Here is a 26020-nt window from a genome sequence, read left to right as displayed (position 1 = left end):
CTCGCTTCGGGCGGAGACTAGGCTTGCTCCGGCCAGGTGACATCGGCACGCCGTACCTTGGTGACTTTGCAGACACTCTCGCGCCGAATAGCTGAAAGCCAGAGACTATAAACTACCGGTTCAGTCGAGAATAAATTGCCTCCAATCACCAAAGCCGAGGGACACGGGAAAACAGGGAACCAAAGGGAAACAGGGAGTCAACAGTCCGGATCGTAACATAAACAAAGTAAATTAAAAGGGACCCCAATCCGGACCATGACACGAGTCTGCTCCACCATTCAATGATGGCTGATCCTTTTCTCCCCCCCCCCCCGCCCTGTCCTCAGCCCCACACGCCAGCCTTTTCCCCATAACCTTTGATGCCATGTCCAATTAAGAACTTATCAAGCTCTGCCTTAAATACACCCAATGACCTGGCCTCCACAGTGATAATAAATTCCAGAAATTCCCCACCCTCTGGCTAAAGAAATTGTTCCGCATCTCTGTTTCAGACAATAGACAGTAGGTGCAGGAGTAGACCATTCAGATGCCCCTCTATCCCGAGGCTGTGCCCTCTTGTCCTAGACTCTCCCACCATGGGAAACATCCTTTCCACATCTACTCTGTCTAGGCCTTTCAAATTTCGAAAGGTTTCAATGAGATCAACCCTCATTCTTCTAAATTTCAGTGAAGACAGACCCAGAGCCATTAAATGTTCCTCGTATGATAAACCCTTTTATTCCCAGAATCATCCTTGAGAACCTCCTCTGAACCCTCTCCAATATCAGCACATCTTTTCTTAGATGAGGAGCCCAAAACTGTTCACAATACTCAAGGTAAGGCTTCACCAGTGCCTTATAAAGCCTCAGCATCACATCCCTGCTCTTGTATTCTAGACCTCTTGAAATGAATGCTAACATTGCATTTGCCTTCCTCACCACTGACTCTACCCACAAGTTAACATTTGAGGTGTTCTGCACAAGGACTCCCAAGTCCCTCTGAATCTCAGATCTTTGGATTTTCTCTCTGTTTAGAAAATAGTTTGTACATTTATTTCTACTACCAAAGTGCATGACCATACATTTTCTGACTTGTATTTCATTTGCCACTCTCTTACCCATTCTCCTAATCTAAGTCCTTCTGCAACCTACCTGTTTCCTCAAAACTACCTGCCCCTCCACCAATCTTCATATCATCTGCAAACTTGACAACAAAGCCATCTATTCCATCATCTAAATCATTTATATACAGCAGAAAAAGAAGCGGTCCCAACACCAACCCCTGCGGAATATCACTAGGCACTTGCAGTCAATCAGAAAAGGACCCTTTTATTCCCACTCGCTGCCTCCTACCAATCAGCCAATGTTCTATCCATGCTGGTATCCTTCCTGTAATACTGTGGGCTCTTAACTTGGTAAGCAGCCTCAGGTGTGGTACCTTGTCAAAGGTCTTCTGAAAGTTCAAATATACAACATCCACTGCATCCCCTTTGTCTATCCTATGTGTACTCTTCTCAAATAATTCCAACAGGTTTGACAGGCAAGATTTTCCCTGAAGGAAACCATGCTGACTTTGTCCTATTTTGTCAGATGAAGAAGCTTGCTTGCATTTACCTTGTGCATACATCTCATAATTTTGTATAGTTGTATCAAATATCCCATCATTCTTCTCTTCTCTAGGAAATAAAGCGCTAACCTATTCAACCTTTCCCAAAAACTCAAGTCCACAAACTTTGCCAGAAAGCCATCAATTCCATTACCTAAATCACCGACAAACAATGAGAGTAGTAGCAGTCCCAATTCTGACCCCTGAGGAACACCACTAGTCACTGGCAGCCAACCAGAAAAGCCCCCTTCATTCCTACTCACTGCCTCCTGCCTGTCAGCCATTCCTCTATCCATGCCAATATCTTTCCTGTAATGCTATGGAATTTTATCTTGTTAAATAGCCTTATGTGTGGCACCTTATATCAAATGCCTATTGAAAATCCAAGTACATAACATCCACTGGCTCTCCTTTCTCCACCCTGCTGGTTAATTCCTCAAATTTATCAGGCAAGATTTCCCTTTGCAGAAACCATGCTGACTTTGATTTATTTTATCATTAGCTTCCAAGTATCCCGAAACCTCATCCTTAATAATAGACTCCAACTCTTTCCCAACCACTACGGTTAGACTAACTGGCCCATAATTTCCTTTCTTTTGCCTTCTTCTCTTCTTAAATGGTGGAGTGACACTTGCAATCTTCCAGTCTTCCAAGATCATGCCAGAATCAAGTGATCTTGAAAGATCATGACTAATACATCCAGTATCTCTTCAGCAATTTTTCCCAGGACTCCGGGATGTAGTCCATTTGGTTCAGGTGACCTTAAAACCTTTCAGTTTGCCCAGCACTTTTTCCTTTGTAATAGCAATTGCACTCACTCCTGCTCCCTGATACTCAATGACTTCTGGCACACTGGTAGTGCGTCCACAGTGAAGATTGACGCAAAATACTCACTAAGTTCATCTGCCATTTCTTGGCTCCCATCACTACCTCACCAGCATCATTTTCCAGTGGTCCAATATCAACTCTCATCTCCTTTTCATTTTTTATATAACTGAAAAAACTTTTAGTGTTCTGCTTTGTACTATTGGCTAGGTTGCCCGCATAGTTAATCTTTTCCCATATAGCTTTTTAGTTGCCTTTTGTTGGATTTTAAAAGCTTCCCAATCATCCAACTTTCCACTCACTTTTGCTACATTATATGCCCTTTCCTTGGCCTTTATGCAGTTCTTAACTTCCCTTGTCAGCCACGTTTGCCTAGCCCTGCCATTTTAGAACTATTTCTTCTGTGGAATATATCTATCCCTTACCATATCCCTTACCAACAGAGCCACACCACCATCTACGCCTTCCTGCCTGTCCCTTTGATACTATATCCTTCGATGTTAAGCTCCCAACTATGGCCCTTTTTCAGCCACGGCTCAGTGATGCCCTCTATGTCATACCAACGAATTTCTAATCGCGTCACAAGTTTGTCCATCTTATTCCGAATGCTACGCACATTTAATTACAGCACCTTCAATCCTGCATTCTTCATCCTTCTTGATTTTTGCCCCTGTGGTACAATTCAACTCTTTGCTTTGTCTGCAGTCGTTTCCCAATCATAGGCTTGTCCATCCTTACATTTATGTTACACCCATTATCGACTTGTAAACATGCTGACTCATCCTCAGCTCTATCATACTGGTTCCAGTCTTCCTGCCATATTAGTTTAAACTACTCCCAAAAGCTCTAGTAAACTTGCCTGTAAGAATATTGGTCCTCCTCAGATTCAAGAGCAACTTGTCCCTTTTGCACAGGTCCCACCTTCCCCAGAAGAATTCCCAATTTTCCAGAAATCTGAATCCCTGCCCCCTGCTCCAATTCTTCAGCCACACATTTATCAGCCACCTCATTCTATTCCCATCCTCATTGTAACGTGGGACAGGCAGCAATCCAGAGATTATTACCCTTGAAGTAGTAATCTCAGCTTCCTTCCTAACTCCCTGTATTCTATTTTCAGGACCAACTCCTTTTTCTGCCTGTGTTGTTGGTACCAATATGTACCTTGACTTCTGGCTGCTTTCCTTCCCTTTTCAGGATATTGTGGACGTTCAGAAACATCATGGATCGAGGCACCTGTGAGGCAAACTACCATCCATGTTTCTTTCTCATGTCCACAGAATCACCTATCTGTCTCCCTAACTATAGAGTCCCCAATACTGCTGCTAGCCTCTTCAGTTCCCTTCCCTTCTGAGCCACAGGGCCAGACTCAGTGTCAGAGGCATGGCTGCTGTTGCTTTCCCCAGGTAGGTCGCTCCTCCCCAACAATACTCAAAATGAAGTAATTATTGCTGAAGGGGATGGCCGCAGTGGTGTTCTCCACTGACTTTCTTCCTTCCCTTTCTTGACAGTGACCCATTTCTTTGTCTCCTGTAGGCCCTGTCTATCACCTTTCCACTTTCCCTAACAAGCTGAAGGTCATCGAGCTGGAGCTCCATTGTCTCTAACGTTGTCTCTAAGGAGCTGCATCATGATGTACTTGCTGCAGATGTGGTCATTTGGGATGCTAGTAGTCTCCCGGAAATCCCACATCTGACATCCAGAACAGATCACTGGTTCTGTAGACATACCCCTATTCCCTTAAGAGTTAAATAAGAGAAAAAATAAATAAGGAATGTACTTATCAATTTACTTTGCCATCACCTGTTCTCGTTGAAGCCCTGTTGAACTAAAGCCTTACCACTCAGACTCAGGCCATGCTGATGATGACCACTCCTCTAGACGGTACCCACCTTTTATGGAGACTGGGTTTTTAAAGCTCTTTGCCGGACTAGAGTGGGAATGCTTCTACTGTGTCTCTCTCTTGACTGGGTGAGCTCTGACCTGGACCACTGCCAACTGGGACAATAAAACCACCATTTGCAATAAGTATGTGAAATTCACCGCTGCAACGTGCCGGGTTTTTGTCAATCCAGAAAGTAGATGGGAGGCAGCAGATCTGTTCCTTCACCTGCGTCATGGTAGATTACACTGTGGAAATTAGGGTCCTCGCATTGGAGTGCGACTTGAATGCAGAAACGCTGACAGGCAGCCCCTAACCATCATGGCCCCTCAGAGTTCTTGAAAGATGAGCTGTCTACCTAGGAGATGCTTACCAACCTCAAAAGCACTAGGTCCTGAGCCAATCAGGTTGTGGTTCCTCAAGTATAAAAAGGCTTTTTGCCTTTACCGCTTCCAAAAGGTTAGCACAAGAGATTCTATAGATGCTGGAAATCTTGAACAACACACACAAAATGCTGGAGGAACTCAAAGTGGGCAATATCTATGGAGGAGAATAAGCAGTCAACATTTCCTTCCATGAACATTCATCAGGACTGCAAAGAAAAGGGGAGAAGCCAGAATAGGTGTAGTGTTTGACACACCTGTGTGAAAAAAATATGAAGTTCTTCATCTTCCCTCTAATCCTTCCATTAATTACTTTAAATCAATGTCTCCTGTTTTCTTGTTTAGCCATTCTGCTATAGGAAATTGCTTCTTATTATTTACCTTGTTTTGCACCCTCTCAATGATTTTATTAGCCTCTCATAGAAAGGGCTCTAGCCCAATCAGCAAACCAGCAACCCTTCTCACAGCATCTCAGAGTTGTAACATCTGCTTTTTTACTTCCTCACACCATTCAGTCATCCAAACACTCCAGCTAGCAATTCAACTTCATGCTTATTTTTATTTTATTTTATTGAAGCACAGTGTGGAATAGGCCCTCCCATCCCTTCAAGCCACACTGCCTAGCAATTCCTGACTTAACCCTGGCCTGACCTCAGGACAATGTACTCTGATCAATTAACCTACCAAACAGTGCATCTTCAGCTTTGGGAGGAAACAGGGGCACCCAGAGGCAACCCAAAGGGTCACAGGGAGAATGTACAAACTCCTTACAGACAGCAGCAGGAATTGAACCCAATTTGCTGGTATTGTAAAGCACTGTGCTAACCACTACACTACCATGCAGTCCATTGGCACTTCTGCCAATGTAATAGTCCCCGAGATGTGATCTCATTTAAACATGAGAATTAAACTCAAATTGGGTGACACCAATTTGCAGAACACCTCTATTAAGTATATCAGTTACCCACCACTTTAATTCTCCATCCTGCTTCCACTCTGACCTCTCTGTGTTTGGCCTTTAACCCCATTCCACGTGGCCAAGCAGTTAAGGCATTTGTCCAGTGATCTGAAGGTTGCTAGTTCAAGCTTCAGCTGTGGCAGCGTGTTTGTGTCCTTGAGCAAGGCACTTAACCACACATTGCTCTAGCTGCGCCTTGTAAAGCGTGAGAATGCCCGACGCAGGCCTCTCATGGTCTGAGTCGACGTTCCCTCTCCTCCCATTCCAATAAAGCCCAATGTTAGCTCAAGAAGCAGTAAGAACTAGTAAAAATCATCCATCATACATAACTTCGTTAAGTGTCCAAGGCTGAAAACCAGAACTGTTTAGGTTGACACCTGCAAACAATTGCTAATTGAAGATGGAGACAGACGTTGATTTCACTGAGAGAAGTGATCCATTGAATTAGATGGTGCTGTTTGCAATATCATCAAGATTTTTGACTATTGTAGGATATTTGTTCATGAGGTTATGGCCCAATCAAAAGTGTCTGACTATTAAACAACAGTTCTGAGAAGTTCAATACCAGGTCTGGTGTGTAGACAAGATGCACCAATCTTACCTCCTTATTTTGTTGCTCAGTGGACAGATCATATTGATCAACATTGTGCATTGTACTTTGTGTGTGACCTAAACTTAATTGAGCTATCTCTGTGATGCTTTGGATGGTAATCATTGTCAATTGGGTTCTTGATTTGCTGAGTTAAGGCAAGAGGTATTTATCCTTAATCAATATTCTAATTTTTAAGTTTTAAGTTGACAGATAAGATATTTGAGGTATCATAGAAACATAGAAAACCAACAGCACAATACAGGCCTTTTGGCCCACAAAGCTGTGCCGAACATGTCCTTATCTGAAAAATTACTTGGGGTTACCCATAGCCCTCTATTTTTCTAAGCTCCATGTACCTGTCCAGGAATCTCTTAAAAGACCCTATCTGTCCGCCTCCATCACCGTTGCCAGCAGTCCATTCCACATACTTACCATTCTGCATAAAAAACTTACCCCGATACCTCTTCTGTACCTACTTCCAAGCATCTTAAAACTGTTCCCTCCCTTCAGCCCTGGTAAAATGCCTTTGACTATCCACATGATCAATGCCTCTCATCATCTTATACACCTCTATCAGGTCACCTCTCATCCTCCGTTGCTCCAAGGAAAAAGGCCGAGTTCACTCAACCTATTCTGATAAGGCACGCTCCCCAATCCAGGCAACATCCTTGTAAATCTCCTCTGCACCCTTTCTATAGTTTCCACATCCTTCCTATACTGAGGCGACCAGAACTGAGCACAGTGCTCCAAGTAGGGTCTGACCAGGGTCCTATATAGCTGCAACATTACCTCTCAGCTCCTAAACTCAATCCCATGATTGATGAAGGCCAATACACCATATGCCTTCTTAACCACAGAGTCAACCTGTGTAGCAGCTTTAAGTGTCCTAAGGACTTGGACCCCAAGATCCCTCTGATCCTCCACACTGCCAAGAGTCTTACCATTAATACTATATTCTGTCATCATATTTGAACTACCAAAATGAACCATCTCACACTTATCTGGGTTGAACTCCATCTGCCACTTCTCAACCCAGTTTTGCATTCTATCGATGTCCCGCTGTAACCTCTGACAGCCCTCCACACTATCTACAACACCACTACCTTTGTGTCATCAGCAAGTTTACTAACCCATCCCTCCACTTCTTCATCCAGGTCATTTATAAAAATCACCACAAGTAGGGGTCCCAGAACAGATCCCTGAGGCACACCACTGGTGACCAACCTCCATGTAAAATATGACCCATCTACAACCACTCTTTGCCTTCTGTGGGCAAGTCAATTCTGGATCCATGACCCATCTTGGAGACATTCCTTCAAATCGAGCATTGAAGATTGGAATTCAATTCTAGAGAAAAAATAGGTCTGGTTTCAGATTGGATGTAGCCATAGCGCCAAAGTAAATAGGTTATATCAGACATCAGCAATGATAAATTAAACTTCACATTATCAACCTCTGATGTCCAACTGCTAAAGCATGCAGTAATTTGCTTAATTTAATAAAGAAAAAAAAAGAAAGGATCAGCCATGATTGAATGGCAGAGCAGACTCGATGGGCCAAATGGCCTAATCTCTGCTCCTATGTCTTATGGTCTAATATTCCAGTTAACGAGCAACAGGAGTTGAAAGAATTGCCATATTTTGTAATGCAATACAAGCAACTGAAGTTCAGCTTGATATGCTGAAAAATGAGCAAATCAATGTTAATGAGAATGAATTGAAACAACTTTGAGGTCTTTGTGAGTCTTAAATGTAGGGAGTACCTTCTAACATGTGTGTGTGTGTGTGTGTCTGTGTATAACAGTCAGTGGTGCTTACTTTTTGAACAGACTCAGGTCAGCCCTGAGCATTAACTTTCAGAAATCTATTTAGTTTTGTCAACATGACTTAAACGACTTTGATGAGACACTCTTCATGAGAACCTAAACAGGATTTAATCCAATTGCTGAACCTGTAGCTAGATCGTCTAACTGCTATTTTTAAGTTCCTATCTACCTGTCTATACTTAATTTGTTATTTAAAATTCCAGGGCAGTGATTTAAACATAGTTCGACACATCAATCTATTAAAGAAGTACAAAAACAATTGGATTTTTACATCAGCGAACTCCTTAACAGGATGATGCTGAAGTGTTAAACTTTGCAGGAAAAGCCAGGGGTTGGTAATAGATGGTTGTCCCTCTAACTGGAGGCCTGTGACTAGTGCTGTGCCAACAAGGGACTGGTAAAAACAAGAGAAAATCTGCAGATGCTGGAAATCTAAGTAACACACACAAAGCACTGGAGGAACTCAGCAGACCAGGCAGCAACTATGGAACAGAGTAAACAGTCGATGATATGGGCCAGGCCCCTTCATCAGGGCTTGATATAGGGTCTTGGCCTGAAACATTGACTGTTTACTCTTTTCCATAGATGCTGCCTGGCCTGCTGAGTTTCTCCAGCATTTTGTGTGTGTCAACAGGGACTGGTGTTAGGTCTTTCATTGTTTATTTTCTGTATTAATGACTTAGATGATAATGTGGTAAACTAGACTATCAAATTTGCAGATGGCACCTAGTTTATGGATGTAGTGAGGAAAACTATGAAAGCATGTAGTATGATCTCGACCAGCTGGAAAATTGGGCTGAAACGTGGCAGATGGAATTTAATGCAAAAAAACATGTGAGATGTTGCACTTTGGGAGGACACACCAGGGTAGAACTTACACAGTGAGCAGTAGGAAACTGACAACAGAGGAACCTGGTAGTACTGATCATTAATACTTTGAAAATGGTGTCACGGGTAGACCATAAAGAGAGCTTTTGGCACATTGGCTTTCATAAATCAGGGCTCTGTGTACAGGAGTTGGGATGTATGTTGTAGTAGTATTATCCATTGGGGAGGCTGAATTTGGAGTGTTGTGTGCAGTTCTGGTCACCTGCCAACAGGAGAGATATCAATAAGCTTGAAAGAGTGCAGAGAAAATTTATAAGGATGCCACCAGAAATTGAGGACTGAAAGACTGAAAGGGCCGAATAGGTTATTACTTTATTCCCTGGAGCGCAGGAGAATAAGGGGTATACAAAATTATGAGGGTTATAGATAGGGTTGGAAACCGGCATAAGCACCGGCCTGATGGGCCACAAGTCTCATGACAGACTTTAATCTTTAATAGCTAGGGTTAATACAACAAGGCCTTTTCCCTTCAAGTTTGGTGAGATTATATCTAGAGGCCTTATGTTTAGGGTGAATAGTGAAATATTTAAGGGAATCTGAGGGGGATCTTTTTCACTTAGAGGGTGGTGTGAGTGTGGAGTGAGCTGCCAATGGAAGTGGTCGATGTGGACTCAGTTATAATACTTAGGAGAAGCTTGCATAGGTACATTAATGGGAAAGGTTTGGAGGGCTATCGCCCAGGTGTAGGTAAATGGGATTCGGCAGAAGAGCTCGTCAGCAAGGACTAGATGGGCCAAAGGGCCTGCTTCTGCACAGTAGTGTTCTATGGCACTATGATTCTATATATATGGGAGGTTAAAATATCTTTTGAGATGTATTAACTTTCATTGAAGGATGTATGGAATGGGCAGTTAAGGAAGGCTGTGAAGATTAATTGTATCAGAAAGTTTATCAAAAGTCAGATAAATATACGGTAAGATATGAGAAGTGTCATGCCAGATCCAGCCAGATGAACTTAATGATTCTTTCCAATTGTGTTGTCCTTTGTCATTGGCAGCAACTCGTGGCAGTGATAAAGGAGTCTACTGATGACAAAAAATGATTCAAAATTGCCAACATAACAGTTCCCCAAAGCTTCAAATGGAAATGAATTTCCATTGTTTTGTTCAATGAACATTCTCCCTAATTCAAAATGTCCTAAGAATAGCAGTCACAGAAAAAAAAAATCCGAACTATAACATCAGTTGTTGTCTCGAGGACAACAACTATAGGTTGCTAAATAAATCATGTAATTTAATGCTATGAGACTTCTGTTTGGAGATATGTAAAATTCTTTTGGACCTTACCAAAACCTTCCAAAGTTAGTAGAGAAATGCAATGGATAGGTGAAGTTTTCGAACTTGGGTGCTAAATCTTTTGAAAGTAAGAAATGCTTTCAGCAGGTGGGTAACATATATTTTACTTTCTCATGGTTGTTGTATGTGACCTCAGCAGGAGGTGCTGTAACTTTTTAACCTCGGTAAGGTTCATAGAGTTTTTTTATATATCTTAACTGTGAATTGCTCTGTTGATTAGTTGTTCAACCATGTAATTCCACACTTGCCTTTATTTTTATTAACAACGGAGAGAAGTAGCTGTACTAAGAACATACATTCCCTTCTATGAGGTCTACTTTTTAAAACCCATATCTGATTTTGCAGAACACTAATTGGCTGCTTAGCAGTTTCTCTCAGGGTGTGTTTTAGTGAGAGTGGCTGTGTACTTGTGGCAATGATTCCAGCAGTCACTGGGGACATGTCCAGATGATAAATGATGATATAAAAATAAGGTTTTTTTTCCTGCATTAATCGGGTGTCTACAGAACTTTCTTTCTAACCAGGCTTTGTCTACTTGCTTTTCTTATTTTAATAGGGTCATAAGACATAGGAGCAGAATAGGTAATTCAACCCGTCAATTCTGCTTCACCATTCAATTATGGCTAATTTACTATTCCTTTCAACGCCATTCTTCTGCCTTCTCCCCATGTCCTTTGATCCTCTTACTAATGAAGAACCTATCAACCTCTGCTTTAAATATACACGAAGGCTTGACCTCCACAGTCCCTACTGCCCTTCATTCCACTTTCTGTACCCTCCAACAACAGTCACTAACTGTATTTTTTAACTTGTTCATTGAAGTGTGCTGTTTATAATGTAGACCTTTTCTCAGAAATGGTTGGAGCATAGAAAATGGTTGCACAGAGCATACTTATATTAAACAAAAATAGATTTGGGGTTTAGAGTACTTTCAGGTAATGTCATTTTTGTATAGTTATTAATTTTGCAGGATCTGAGCATAGCATCAATTATCCCTCCCTAATTGCCCTAATTATAAATACATGCTGATATTTATGTATGCATGCACATTTTATTCCATATCTGTACTTTAACCCCTAACTTTATATAATTGTTTATTTGTTATAACTGTTGAATGTTGTTTTGATTGCATGTCATACCTTGACTAACACACCACAGTAAAATCCTAATATAAGTAAACGTATATGGTGAATAAAGTTGATCTTTAATCCTTGATTCTTCTACCCTTCTGGTTAAGGTCCAGGGGTACAAACTGATGTTGATGCATGAACGTCAATATCTTTCCAAGTCAGAGTGATGTGCCACTTAGAGATAAATGCAGCTGGTGTTCTCATGTGCCTGAATTCTTTTTCTTTTTTAACAGTAGAGGTCATGGCTTTGGGAACTAATATTGGAATAGCCAGGGTGAGAAACTTGGGTGCATTTCTTGAATGGTCTGCACAATTGCTGCTCTATGCCAGTGGTGGAGAGATTATGTGTGCTTAACAATCATGTAGGCTACATTGGGCTAGGTGGTATCAAGTTCCTATTCTTTTGTTTCATGCAAAAGAATCATGTCCTTTAAATATTTTACACTGTCCGTACCTTCCAGCAGTCATTAAATAAATGTCATGAAAGATTAAAAATTAAAAATAAGCTTTATCTGTTGCATGTGCATCAAATCATTACACAGTATGCTGTCACCATGCTTCCAGTGCCAACATAGCAAGCCCTACAACTCATTAACCCCAGTCCGTAAGTTTTTGGAATGTGGAACAAAGCCAGAGCACCCAGAGGAACCTACGTGGTTCAGCGGAGAACTTTTAATGTGGAAAAGCAAAATGGTAGAGGTGAAATAAAATTGGAAGTACTGAGTAAATACGTGGAAGTTTTACAATCACAGTGTATGATTTTTGTTTTACTATCAAAAGTAAGGGCTGGAGCAGAAAGAAAAACCTCCAACGATACTACACCAGTCCCCAGTCCAATCACCATCCTTTGCACAATGGCTAGATTGTTATAAGTTTTTAAACTAGTGCAGGTAAATAACTTTTCGGAAGTTTGAGATAATTAGGGCCATGGGGAGCTGGCTGAGAGGAGGAGTTGAGGCCTGGGGTAGAACAGCCATAATCATTTTGAGTGACTGAGCAGGTCAGGCAGCATCAGCAGAGAGACAAGACCAAGTTAATGTTTGAAATGAATGGTCTTTTGTCAATGATGTTACAAGCACACTAGGAATAGGACCAGGAGGAAGCCCCTGGGGCTCTGATACATGCCCTACCGTTCTTTACAATCATGGCTGTTCTACCTCAGGCCTCGGCTAGCCCTCAATTCCCCAAACTGTAACTAATCCTGCTACAGATAATATTCTAGAGATTGCACAGAGAATGGTTATTGGCATGGGATTAGTGCAGTATTCTAGGAAGCCTTCCTTCCATGCTTTCTCCAATAAAGCAGAAGTTACTACAGTTGGAAAACTCCGATTTATTTACTAATCAAGACACAGTATGAGCAGTTTTAGAAATTTGTTTCATCAGTGGAAGCCTCCCTAGTGTCCTTAGAAAGTACAACACAGAAACCGGCCCTTTGATCCACACTGTCAATGTCAATCTAAACTAATTCCATCTGCCTGTTCCTCCCTTTCCTGCCTATTCATGTACCTGTCAGAATTCCTCTCAAACATTGCTATTATGTTGTGCAGTACATAGGAAAATTGAAAATATGTTATGCATTATTTTCCACCCATTTTTATCATCAAAATAAGTAGAGAAACTACTGGCAAAACTACCTACCTGTTAGAAAATGTCCTTTGATAGCTTCAACTATGCAAGAAATAGTAGGTTCCAGAGGTGAATCTATGCAAGGTATAAACTTTCAGCCTTAGCAGCCATTATCAAGTTTAATTTTGGTATATTTGTGGTTCTAATAATCATAATAATGGTACAAGATTTTTATACCTAGCAGTGGAAAATGTAACTGCTGAAATAATATTTCAATGAAGGCAAAATAAAGAGCAGAAGGTTTTTTTTCCATCCTATTCATCTCCATTCAATCCTTGATTCTGATTCAATTGCAGGTCTGGTCATACCATGATAAAAATAAAATTGTATTGAAAAATATAATCTGTTGCAATAGTTTGAACAGAAGGCTGCAGCAGCAGTCATTCTTCTCACCTTTACACATTTGCTGGTTGAGCTTCAGTGCAAGTCCTGTCTGTTTTGTTGTTTTCAAATATTTATAAACTGAAAAAAAAAGTAACTGCATTTAATTTTCTTTTTTATGTATATTCCTGTTACTTCAGCTCACATATTCTCCGAGGTCACTAGATATCACAAGGAAGAGAATAATATGAATATATACAGGAACATATGAATTTGTAGTGGAAGTGGGTTCCTCCACTCCTTGAGCTTGCTCTGTTATTTAATAAGAGCAGGATTATAATCTCAACTCCATATTCTAGTCTATGCACAATAACCTTTCACCCCTTTGCTCTTCCAAATTCATTAAAAATATTCAAAGACTCTGTTTCCATCACACTTTGAGGAGGAGAGGTCCACCTTAAATGAACAACCACACATTTTTAAACAATGATTCCTAATTCCAGGTTCTCCCACAAGAGGAATCATCAGTCAAGATCCATCAGCATCTCACGTTTCGACCAGTTCTCTTCCGACTCTTTTAAACTCCAGAAGGTGCAAGCCTAGCCTATCCAGCTTTCCCTCATAATATAACCCATTCAATTATGGTATCAGTCTAACAAACCTTCTTTGAACTGGTTCCAGTACGTTAATATCCTTCCTTAAGAGGGACAATATTGTCCATTGTACTCCAGGTGCGCCCTCATCAATGTCCAATATAAAGGGAAAATGATCTTCCAACCTTTGTACTCAGTTACCCCTAGTAATAAATTATAAATTCTACTTGCTGTACTCGCACCCTAGTCTTATGTACTCCAGGGCTCTGAAATCTGTCACAATTGAAATGATGTGCCTTTCAAAAAATATTCCTGACAAAATGGATTTTCCATCATTTTAATCCATTTGCCAAATCTTTTTCCATTCACTTAATCTACTTATATTACTTTGTGGTTTCCTCATATCGTCTTCTCAATGCGCTTATGTCATCAGGCATCTGCAACCTTACCGTCAGTGCATACCCTTGGTAATCCCTGAGATTAGGGCCGAAGATTGGATGAGTTCTGGGGTCAGAGGTCCTTGCAATTCTGAAGGTTGAAATCCGTAGTTCAAAAACCAAAGTCAGTAAGCACGGAAGTTGGAGCCAATTATTGAAGCCCCTGGGTCGGCATATCTGTAAGTCAGAGGCCTGCGTGAACTGAGAATCCGCCAGAGGCTCTCCCCATGGATGCTATCAAATGCTTTTTCAAAGTCCACAAAATTCACATACAGTTGTCTCTGCCATCTGTGCACTGCTGTATGACATTATGCAGTGTGAAGATCTGGTCGACACAGTCTCTGTTTCTCCTAAAGCCAGCTCACTCTTTACTCAAGCACACATTGATAGCATCTGTAATCCATTGGACAATGACTTTGGTAAGAATCGTGCTGGGTACTGACAGAAGTGTGATGCCATGCCAGTAGTTGCAATCACTTGGCACACCTTTCTTTGGGGATCCAGACAATAGCTCCCTCTGTCCAGTCCAAGGTACTTGTCCCCATTCCCAGATTACAGTAAACACTGGTTGCAGGATGGCTACTACAACTTTTGGTTCAGCTTTGAACAGTCCGGCATTCTAATTGTCATGTCCCGGACCTTTGCTGTTCCTTAATGATTTAATCACAGCAACAATCTCTTCTTTCTTGGGTGGATCTGTTTTAATGTTGAGGTCCTCTGCTGCCACTTGTATGTCAGGTTCTACATTTGGTGCTGGTCTATTCTGTAATTCTCTGTCCATCATGCTCCTTTCTCTTTTTTAGTTGACAAAAGCAGACCATCCTTATTGCTCAAAGGACCACTAGATCTGGCCTGGAACTCTCTGAATACCATTTGTTAACTCTGTATATTTTTCTCTGATCACCTTGACTGGCTGCTGTTTCAGCCCCCTCTGCAAGGCCTTCCATGTAGAATCTCTTATCCTTACAAATCTCTTTACTTTCTTGTTAGCTACAGTGTAGGCTTGTTGAAGTTTCAACTTAGTTCGTGTTCAGTTTGCATCTAACAATTTCTTCTTAATATTCCTTCTTTCTTCTAAAGCTATCCATTTGCCCTGCTGTATTGATTCTTTCTTCTTATTTCCAGCTCTGTATCCTAGACAATCTCACATCATACTTCAGTTCTACAAAATTATCCAGTAAATGGGTCAAACTTGATTTTCCTTTCATACAACCATATTGACTTCATTTAATTGACTTAAAAATTTCTAAGTGCCTTGCTATAACTTTTTCAATTATAACTTGTAACTTATTATTCATAATAGTTATTAAGCCTTCTGGCTAGTACATTTCCTGCTACCTATCTCTTTTTTGACTAAATGAGTTCTTTTTGGTATTTCCAATCTAAAGGAATCTTTCCAGAATCTATAGAATTTTGGAAAATATAAACTAAACCATCAACTGTTTCATGAGACACTTCTTTTATGACACTTAGATGACATCCATCAGGACCCACAGACTTGTCAGTCCATAGTTACAATAATTTGCTCAGCACCACTTCCCTGGTGTTACAATATTTTCAACCCTCCTATCAGTCCAGTCCGATTTCCACTTTAAGTTTTGCATCTCAATAATGAAGTCAAATGCAAAATATTGATTTAATTCATCTGCCATTCCCTTGTTTTCCCATTATTACTTCCCTAGGTTTCTATAGGACCAATGTTAATTTGCTTAACTCTTCTAAAGATCCATAGAAAGTCTTTGACAAGTTTTTATATTTCTGGAAAGTTTCATCATTATCACTCCAGCTTCCCCTTCCACTTTATCCATTATTTGTTTCTTTTGAAAAATTGACCAATCGATGATGGGCTCTTGGAATTTTTTTTCTCTTTCTGGAATGCAACTATCCTGTGTATTCTGAAAAATCCCTTCAAATATCTACCACTCCACATTGACTGACTGATCTGTTAATCTAATTTGACAGTTCACTTTACCCAGCTCTGTCAAGTGATTTTAGGTTTGGACTTATTCTCTCTCATTCATACTACATCATGTGATATTCACTGTTTCCTAATGCTGTCTTCACTATTAAGTCATTAATTAATTCTAGCATTGTATAACGCCTTTTCTAGTATCGTCTGGTCTCTGATTGGAAACTATGCCAAAGGCACTCTATGAACTTTTTATCAAGACCCATTTGATTTTCTTGGTCTATATGGACTGCCTCACAAAATTACCCCATTAATTTTCTGACAATATCCCATTAGTTTTTCATTTATACTTTGTCCTACCTTGTTGCTACTGTTATGTTATTCCTACAAGAAAGGCAAATGACTTCTTGTATTTCTTATTTTTATTGCCACCACAGCCATTTTGATTTATTGGTTTCCTGAACTTACAGTAGCTCATTCTTTTCTATTGCACTAAGGCAATCATTTCTTAACATAACTGCTACTTCACCTTTTCCTAGATTCCTGTCCTTTCTAAATGTCATAAACTCTACAATATTAAGGGCCCATTGTGGTCAGGCTGACATCATGCAGCCTTGTTCCTGTAATAGCTGTTTCTGCTTGCATTCTTATTTCACCTCTTGTGTTTCAAAGACTATGTGCAGTCAGATGCAGACTTTGATATTGTCTTCTTTTTTAATGATTTTTGTACATTCCTTTGAATTGAATCCAAATGACAATTTTGCATGTCCCTCTGCAACCAGTCCATCCTGACTTCTTTCTAGGCCAGGACTCATTATCAAAGCCAGTCCTCGGGAGAGATGGCGAGGCATGTGAAAAGGAAAGAAGTCTCCCAGAGATCTGAAGTACAACATCAGGTGACTATCTCAGCAGTTTGATCTGATGCTGAACTGGACTTTGCAAAGACCTCTTCTCTGAGGGAAATGTTGCTTCTTAGGGCTAACTATTAGTCTCTTAGGGCTAACTATTAGTCCCTTAAGGCACTTGCAGCTCGCTGGAGAAAGGGGAGCCAACCATCCCCTCCAACAACATACCTCAAACTCTCACTGACAGGTAAACTCTTCTTGGGCTACCAGCCGAGTGCATGTATCGGATTTTTGGTTAAAATCGATACCTGTACCTGTCTGGGAGCCAGGGAAGAGCTAATTCGTCACAGTCACCAGAAAAGTATTAGATCCTTATTCTCTCAAAAACAACATTTGCTTCAGGAAATGAGGAAGAAGAAAATAAAGGAGAAGACCAGAGGTGGAAGATTCCTGAAGAAGTGGTACAATGGTAAGAAGAGGGATTGATTGATTTTTCCAATGTTTTCTGTTGCAGCTCCACAAAATTTTATTGGGGAATCATGGGGACTAACTCCCTTCCACACTTCAAGTGGTTCAGTTGTGACATGAATTTGCTGTAAGCTCTTTTCAACAGGCTGAGCCTAATGTATTGGTGAACACAGCAGACCTGACGAAGGGTCTCGGCCTGAAACGTCGACTGCACCTCTTCCTAGAGATGCTGCCTGGCCTGCTGTGTTCACCAGCAACTTTTATGTGTGTTGCTTGAATTTCCAGCATCTGCAGAATTCCTGTTGTTTGCCTAATGTATTGTCTTGTTTTGAGTATTGCAGCATGTTTTGCTCTGATTATGGGGTGCCTCGATAAAGTTTAGCTAAGGTGTGAAGGTGGTATGCAGTCTAACAGCGAGTGATCTTCTTACTCACTTTTCCTGTGATAGCAAGACCCTGTCGGAAGTTGTTAATATGGAAAGATGCAAGTCCAATTCACTGATTTATTGGTGGCTGGGAAGGGAGCTGCATAGCCTTGGTTGTATGGACAACAGGGACTCGATCTGTGGCGTTTCCTGTTTACAGCCACCCAAGAGAGAGGTGTTGGAGTCAGTGCACACCACCGGAGTTTCGGGGGCAGTGCAGTGCGGAGTCCAGGCTGTAGTCAGTGTTGCCTCACAGTGTTCGCTCAGCAGACAACAAAACATATTGTGTCCGACTGTAGATTGCAGCTACACTCATGGACTCAGGATCTTGGACCTTTAGCATTTTTTTGCATGACTGTATATTGCTGATATCTTATATGTGCTTGTTATCTTATATATGCTATATGTGCCTTGTGCCGTGTATGACTGTTGGTACTGTGTTTTGTACATTGACCCCGGAGTAACACTACTTCATTTGGCTGTAGTCATGGGGATTCATGTATGGTTGAATGTCAATTAAACTTGAACTAGAACTATGTGGTAGAGGTCCAGTTTAATAACTTTGGTAAATGTCTTCATACTAGACTTCTGGCTATTAGCTATTCTCAGGAAATGAGATTTTAATTCTTCTGGCTACAAACTTTGAACACAGAACATCATAGGGGACAGAAATGGATCCTTCAGCTCATGGTAACTATGGCAACTATGATGCCAGAATAAAACGTTCCCACCTATCTGCAAATACTCCCTACATGTTCAGGTGCCTATCTGAGTGCCTTTTAAGCATTGCTATGTGTCTTCTACTACGGTCTCCCCTAGCAGCTTATTCCAAACACCTACCACACTCTGTGTATATAAAAAAAACAAGCCTCATCAATCTCCTCAGACTTTCCTCCTCTCATCTTAAAGCTGTGCCCTCTGGTAGCTGGCATTTTCACTCCTGAAAAAGTCTCTGACTCTTGATCCTATTTATCCCTTTCATAATTTTGTTTACATCTGTCAGGTTTCCTCTCAGTCTATGACATTCTTGACAGAATAATTCAAGTTTGTCTAGCTTCTCTTTGTAGTCAATACTCTCTAATTCAAGAATTATCCTGTGAACTCCTACTCTACTCACTCCAAAGCTTCCACATCATTGCTTAATGCGAACCAGAACTGCACACAAAGCTCCAAAGGTGAGAGTAAGGAACAGAAAAGTAATGAGTGTACTGACCACAGGGCAAAGAGAGCCACAGAAAAACATGAGACGATAGAAATTGAAGCTACTGGAGTCAATTCAGGAAGACTATATAGGAATTTGAAGGTGCATTGTAACTGATTAGCACTTTGAGGGATCGAACAAAATAGCAGCAATGTATTGCTGATCACAGAAAGCCAGAGGGAGAGAAGATAGTCCTCCCAGAGGTGGGTGACCAAGTCAAGGTAAGGGAGGTGCCTGAAAAGGTGGGTTTGTTCCCAGGTGGATAGGATACAGGGGGTGCTCCTGACAACTGACAGCTGTGTTTGTGTGCAGACCTGGTGAGGCCATCAGTACAAACACTGGACTTTGTAGATGATGGAACAGATGCGATTGTTGCCAAGACTGCAGATGATACAAAGGTTGGTGGTGGAGCAGGTAGTAAGCAGGAAGGCTGCAGAACAACTTGGACAAATTAGGAGGATGTGCAAGGAAGTGGCAAATGAAATACAATGTTGGAAAATGCATGGTCATGCACTTTGGTAGTAGAAATAAATGTGCTGACTATTTTCTAAACAGGGAGAAAATCCAAAAATCTGAGATGCAAAAGAACTTGGGAGTCTTTGTGTAGAACACCCTAAAGGTTAACTTGCAGATAGAGCCAGTGGTGAGGAAGGCAAATGCAATTTTAGCATTCATTTCAAGAGGTCTAGAATACAAGAGCAGGGATCTGATGATGAGGCTTTATAAGGCTCTGGTGAAACCTCATCTTGTGTATTGCGAGCAGTTTTGGGCTCCTCATCCAAGAAAATATGTGTTGGCGTTGGAGACGGTTCAGAGGAGGTTCACAAGGATGATTCCGGGAATGAAAGGATCATATGAGGAATGTTTGATAGCTTTGGGTCTTTACTGGATTGAATTTAGAAGGATCTCATTGAAACCTCTTGAATGTTGGAAGGCCTAGACAGTGTAGATTTGGAAGGGATGTTTCCCATGGTGGGGGAGTCTAGGACAAGAGGGTACAGCCTCAGGATAGAGGGGTATATATTTAAAACAGAGATGCAGAGAGATTTCTTTAGCCATAGGGTGCTGAATTTGTGGAATTTATTACCACAGGTAGCTGTGGAGGCCAGGTCGTTGGGTATATTTAAGACAGAGCTTGATAGGTTCTTGATTGGACAAGGCATCAAAGGTTATAGGGAAAGGCCGGGAGTGGGGCTCAGGAGGTGATAATAGGACCAGCCATGATTGAGTGGTGGAGCAGACTTGATGGGCCAAATAATGTAATTCTGGTCTTAGGGTAATGAAGGCTGGTTCTTGAAGGTAGATGATTTGTTGTACAGATCAGAATAGAAAAATGTTGGGAAAATAGGTGGGAGGGATCTGAGTAATGGCAGAGACCTCAGGTCCCATTCCTCATTTGCTCCACAACCTCAAATACTAGGCGGATTGAGAAAAAAGAAGAAATTGCACACAGCCTCTGAAGGCAGCTGCCGCATCCTGAATGGGGAGTGAACACAAATGAGCAGAGCCCTTTCAGTGGTTGGACCAGTGATTGAAAGGACAGCCTGTAAGGGGTTGCCATGGAGACAAAGTCCTTGCAGCTATTTGAAAAAAGACCATGCCAAACCCTTCTGTAGATCAATCAAAAAGACTGGTTTCCAAAATCACTCTGATAGTCTTCTGTCATGGCATGGAATATCAACTGTTGCTTGTGAACCTGAAGCTCACTGTGATCCTGCCCAATTTTTATACCCTTAAGACTAATGGTAGCTGTAGGTGATTCAATACAGTTTCAATTGTTAGAATTACATCATTTACTTTAATTCTTTGTGTTGACAATGCTTCCTTTGAATTGCATCTGTACAGTAGGAGACACATCTGAATGTTTAAATACCTTGGTTAATTGCAAGCTTCCCTGGATTTATTTACAAAAGTACAAATTACAGTTGCTTGGATTGCTGCAGGGCAATTAACACAACCTCATTGTCTGATGCATATGCAAACATCTCATTGTCACTATATTGCAAACCATATCTCTTAGTTTGTGTTTTGTAATGAACAGCTTCAGTGTCTCTCCAGTGACATCGTTCACAGTCACAACAGAAGGCATACATGCCATTTGCCTTCCATACTACCCATTCCACTTAAATTCCCAGCTTCTAAAGCTATATACCTACATCACAATATCCCTTTGTAGAAATTTACTGTATTTGACCTGTTGCATTTGACATCCACATGTACCTCATACCTTGTCTGCATTAAACTTCATCTGCCACTTCTCAGCTCATATTTCCAACAGTTCTACTATATATCCTGCTTTGTCCTTTGACAATCTTCCTCTTAATCTGCAATTCCACCAGTTTTTCTGCCATCTGCAAACTTACTAATTAGCTCATCTACATTTTCATCCAAGTCATTTATAGTGTATGATATCACAAACAACAGATGTCCCAGCACTAATCCCTGTTGAGCACCACTGTTTCGACCTCTGGTCAGAATAACTCCTCTACACCACTTCCCTCTGTCATCTATGTCCAAGCCAGTTTTGAATCAGGACTGACGACAGGGTCTTTTAAGAGACTCCTGGATAGGTACATGGAGCTTAGAAAAATAGAGGGCTATGGGTAACCCTAGGTAATTCCTAAGGTAAGGATATGTTCGGCACAGCTTTGTGGGTGGAAGACCCTGTATTGTGCTGTAGGTTTTCTATGTTTTTATGAAAGGTCTCAGCTCAGAACGTTGACTGTTTATTCATTTCCCTAGATGCTGCCTGACCTGCTGAGTTCCTTCAGCATATTGGAATTATTTAGTTTTTTCACCACACCATCTTTGGTATTTGAAGGGCTAAGTATCAAATTACTTTTCATTGGAGTGTGATACCGTGACTGTTCTTTCTAGTATTCCTTTGTGAGAAGTACCCATTCCAAAACATAAAACCCTTTTCTGATTTCTGATTTTTTAAAAAAAGAAAATGGAAAGGGTTATTCTTTTGAGAGAAATCATATTCTCTGATTGGAACTTGAGCAATATTTCATATCCCATTTGGATGTGGTATGGTGTACAACCTATCTCTCTTTCTCCTAAATCCTGTCATAACCTCATGCTCGCTGCTAAACTCCTTGGACCACTCTCCCAGTGCCCTCATATCCCACTCTCGGGTGACTATTCTAGAACACTATCTCTACTTGCCCAGTACCTAAGTAACTGAATTAAACCTAGAGGTCAGACAAAAATCCTGTCACTGAGATTGGGTTTACTGGTTATTCAAGTGCTTACATAATTTTATTAATGTGAATGAAGTATTACCAGGTCACAGGTTTGTCTTTAAAGCTGAACATAGAATCAGGTAAGAAATCTATAGAGGATACCAGAATTATATATAGGGCACTATCCACTTCAGGATGGGGAAATATGCTACATCTCCAGCAATGTAGTTTCAAAAGACTACTGAGTTTACAGAAGCCTGTATGAAATAAAATAGTTGGATTTTTGTGGAGTATTCAGAGTGTGGTGAAGGTTTTCAAACTTTACTTGATGTGAGGATAGATTTACCTTGGAGCAGCATCTGTTCCATCTTTATATCTGCACCAGAGATTCAGCAAAATTCCCATTGGATATAAGGTTACAGTGGAGAAATCAGAGCAACTCAAAGTGAACATTTTGTCAGATTTACATCCACATAATAATCTCCAGCAAAATAGTGGCCAACAGCATTGTAATGTTTTTTCTGGATATGTCTAAGATTCAGGACAAAAGGCAGTGAAAATACTTGTGATGAACATGTTTTGATAGAACATCTGTGATGTTGGAATTGGGACACAGAACAGCAGTGTCCATGTGGAATTAGCTGCAACCATATCAGCAGACATTTGGTGACACATCTGAAGATTGCTCCAGTTGGATTTGACTGACTAAATCAAAGGGTTATTATCCTCATTTGAATGTTGGGTTCTTTTAAGAAAGGAAAAGACAGAAAGTGGTTGAAAATCCTGTTTCAGAAATGTTACTTTGGTCACTGATGTTCTATACGTGGACATCCTGGATCCATGAGAGAAAATAAATAAAAGAATTCTATTGTCAGGGTGTGGAGGAAGAAGAGAAGCAACTTTCATCTTCTGGAGCCATGAATGCATTTTGTCCCTTAGATATAGCACTGGAAGTACCTGTCATGCTCCCATCAGAAGCATACTCCTTTGCAAGGCAATATTGTAGCTGTAGCCCTTGTCAGTAGAAATCAATGTGACTGCTGCAATCATCTTTAATATGGTTGTATTGCTTTCACATCCTTTTGTTGTATAAAGTACCCAATATTGTTCACTTGCATTAAAGATAAGACGTACATATCCACTTTCAATAACAATAAAGATACATTTTTATAAAAACTGCAACAAATTGTAAGAAGATGTTAATTAAATTGCAGAGTAGACTTACAACTGTCAGTTTAATTCTACAGACAGGTGTTCAGACAAGAAAAAAGAGGTTACATATTAATTTAAAAATCATATTTGGAGTGAAAACTGCAAACGATCCATCAATCCAATTGGATCAAGGGCACTTAGGATGGGACTGTAATTGTTGGGCTTTCCAAAGATAGCCACATGTTCATAAAAAGGCAGTAATTTTTGTTTTTGTAGAGAGAGAATGGAAATGAGCTCAACTTGTGTCTTACCATGATTATATTACTCTTTAATAATACTAGTCACTAAGGAGTCCAGCCTCCCATCCCCATCCCCACTGCCCACTCTCAGATACATGCAGGAGATGATCAGATTTTTAATGCTTTTTTACGTGTAGAAATTATGACTAATAGCAGGTGATATGAACTTAGCATCTAATTATTTCATGTAGGGTTAGAGTTAAATTATAATCCTCACTCAATTTTCTGGAGTCATTCAAATTGATCAATAATACCTTCAGGTAAGGAAATGGCGATGTAATGAGTTGAAACCTGCATCAGAATCCAAGGTGCTCGGAAGAGATGATCTCGGAAACTCTAACACCAAGACATCAAGAAAAGTGAGAGAAAGCTTGGTTAGAAAGGAAGGTTTCAAGAAGCATTTTGAAAGGGGGAATTTTTTTTAGACGAGAGCGTCAGAGAAAGGACGAAAAGCTATACATAAACATAACTATACATAAACAACTGGCAAACAACCAATGTGCAAAGAAACAAATTTGTGCAAATAAATTATAAATAATACTGACAACATGAGTTGTAGAGTTCCTGGAAATGAATCTGTAGATTGTGGAATCAGTTCAGTATAGAAGTGAGTGAAGTTATCCCTACTGGTTCCAAATATTAATAATAATATCCAGTGACATGTGACACACATCTAGACACCATTTCAGAATTTTCACCCACATTATTCTCCACAGTCCTCTTCTGCAGAAGTAGGATTTCACAGCACCTGTGAGTCATGATGTGTAAGGTGACCTTCCTGAAAGAGCAGCCCAGCAATGGAAACACAACTCAGGCAGCACCCCATTAAATGCTTTGCTTTCTCTCTTTTATGGCACACCTCCACCTTAAGTGTGCAATCATTACACAAGACCTCCCCACTTATTAATCAGTTCACCCCTTTCCAATCTACAAATCATAAAACCATTTCCAGCCCATTGATTTCATCCCTACTAACAGAAGAATCCTAGATTCCTCTTCTCTATCAATGAGACCAACATTATTTCCAATATTTGCCATTCATCAAATTGCGAAGTCTTCCTCTCAGTGACTTTCTACTTGACCTGCTTTCCTTTCTGGATTTCCTCTAGCAGCTCAGGAAAGTATGGCCTTTGGCCGTCAAATTTCACTATCCATGACCAAAATAGTTGTTTCCACACAGTACGGTGACTGTTAAACATGACACTGCAGTCTAGAGACACAAGAGTTTGCAGATGCTGAAATTTAAAAAAAAAGTAGCTGCTGGCGCAATTCAGCAGGCCAGGCAGCATCCGTGGAGAAAAATGGACAATGTTTCAGGTTGAGCGTCTTCACCTGGACTTTACAGATGCAGTATATGTATACTAGGAGGGCACCCAATGGCGCCCCCAACTGGCCAGATATTACATTCATATATCTGGAAAGCTGCCATTGCTTAATGTGTACAGGCTGTTCCCAGTGGGAGGAAAAGAGTACAAAATTCAATAGCTTTTTATAGCTTTTATTTCTGAAATGTAATTTTCTCTGATAACCATCACAACAGAGAGTTAGCCGGCTAGGATCTTTTAAAAAGTCAGAAATAAATTCACTTTCTACTGTGGAAGCTATTCATTTAAAATTTTGAGAATTGATCTTGAGATAAATATTGTATTAAATGTGAAGGCAACCACTTTAATTATGTTTTAACTATAGTAAATTATCTAGTTGTGGTATTCCAATATGTGTTGGAAAAGATAATAACTTCCTGATTGAAGTGCCTGCTAATGGGTTTTGTACATCTGTAGGTTTTATTGAGATTTTTTTGAATGAAATGATCAATTATACAGGCTTTCATTTAATTTCCTGGTCAATTACCTCACAGAGTTTACTATCATGTGATGTTTTTCAGAGCCCCACACTGAATAACATACAAATCAATACCTTAAGTGATACTTTATGTCATTGCCATGCTGAATTTATGCAAACATCGAGAATCGAATGCCTTACGTGGTCAAATCAGTATTGAGGGTGGTGAAAGACCCAGCTCACAACAGGCATCAAGGAGGTGCTGCTGATTCTGATCTGCCTTCCATTAACGATGTTGCTTGTCAGGTTGACTAATGATTATGAGATCATCTCATCCAACAGCAAGTTTGGGGGCTGGGAGAAACCACTTCTCTTCTGGTGAGAGCATGACACATTGGATATTGAAATTCCTTGAA

The 26020-nt window shown here is 40.5% G+C and overlaps 1 protein-coding gene across 5 annotated transcripts in view; it reads right to left on the bottom strand.

The window, feature by feature from the left end:
* Window positions 1-3104, bottom strand: part of LOC140195010 (ras-related protein Rab-3C) — a 206858-nt gene extending 203754 nt beyond the window's left edge. For 2 of the 5 annotated variants that reach the window (XM_072252560.1, XM_072252561.1), the window contains exon 1: window positions 3041-3100. The gene's annotated coding sequence lies outside the window, so the exon portion shown is untranslated. Of the gene's footprint in view, window positions 1-3025 lie in introns of all 5 variants that reach the window. The other 3 variants (XM_072252556.1, XM_072252559.1, XM_072252557.1) reach the window with 3 other exon arrangements.
* Between the last annotated feature and the right edge of the window lie 22916 nt (window positions 3105-26020).

This window comes from Mobula birostris, chromosome 3, assembly GCF_030028105.1.
Source record: "Mobula birostris isolate sMobBir1 chromosome 3, sMobBir1.hap1, whole genome shotgun sequence".
Taxonomy (NCBI): Eukaryota; Metazoa; Chordata; class Chondrichthyes; order Myliobatiformes; family Myliobatidae; genus Mobula; species Mobula birostris.
The sequence above is the reverse complement of the archived record's forward strand: the minus strand, read 5'-3'. Positions and strand labels throughout refer to the sequence as shown.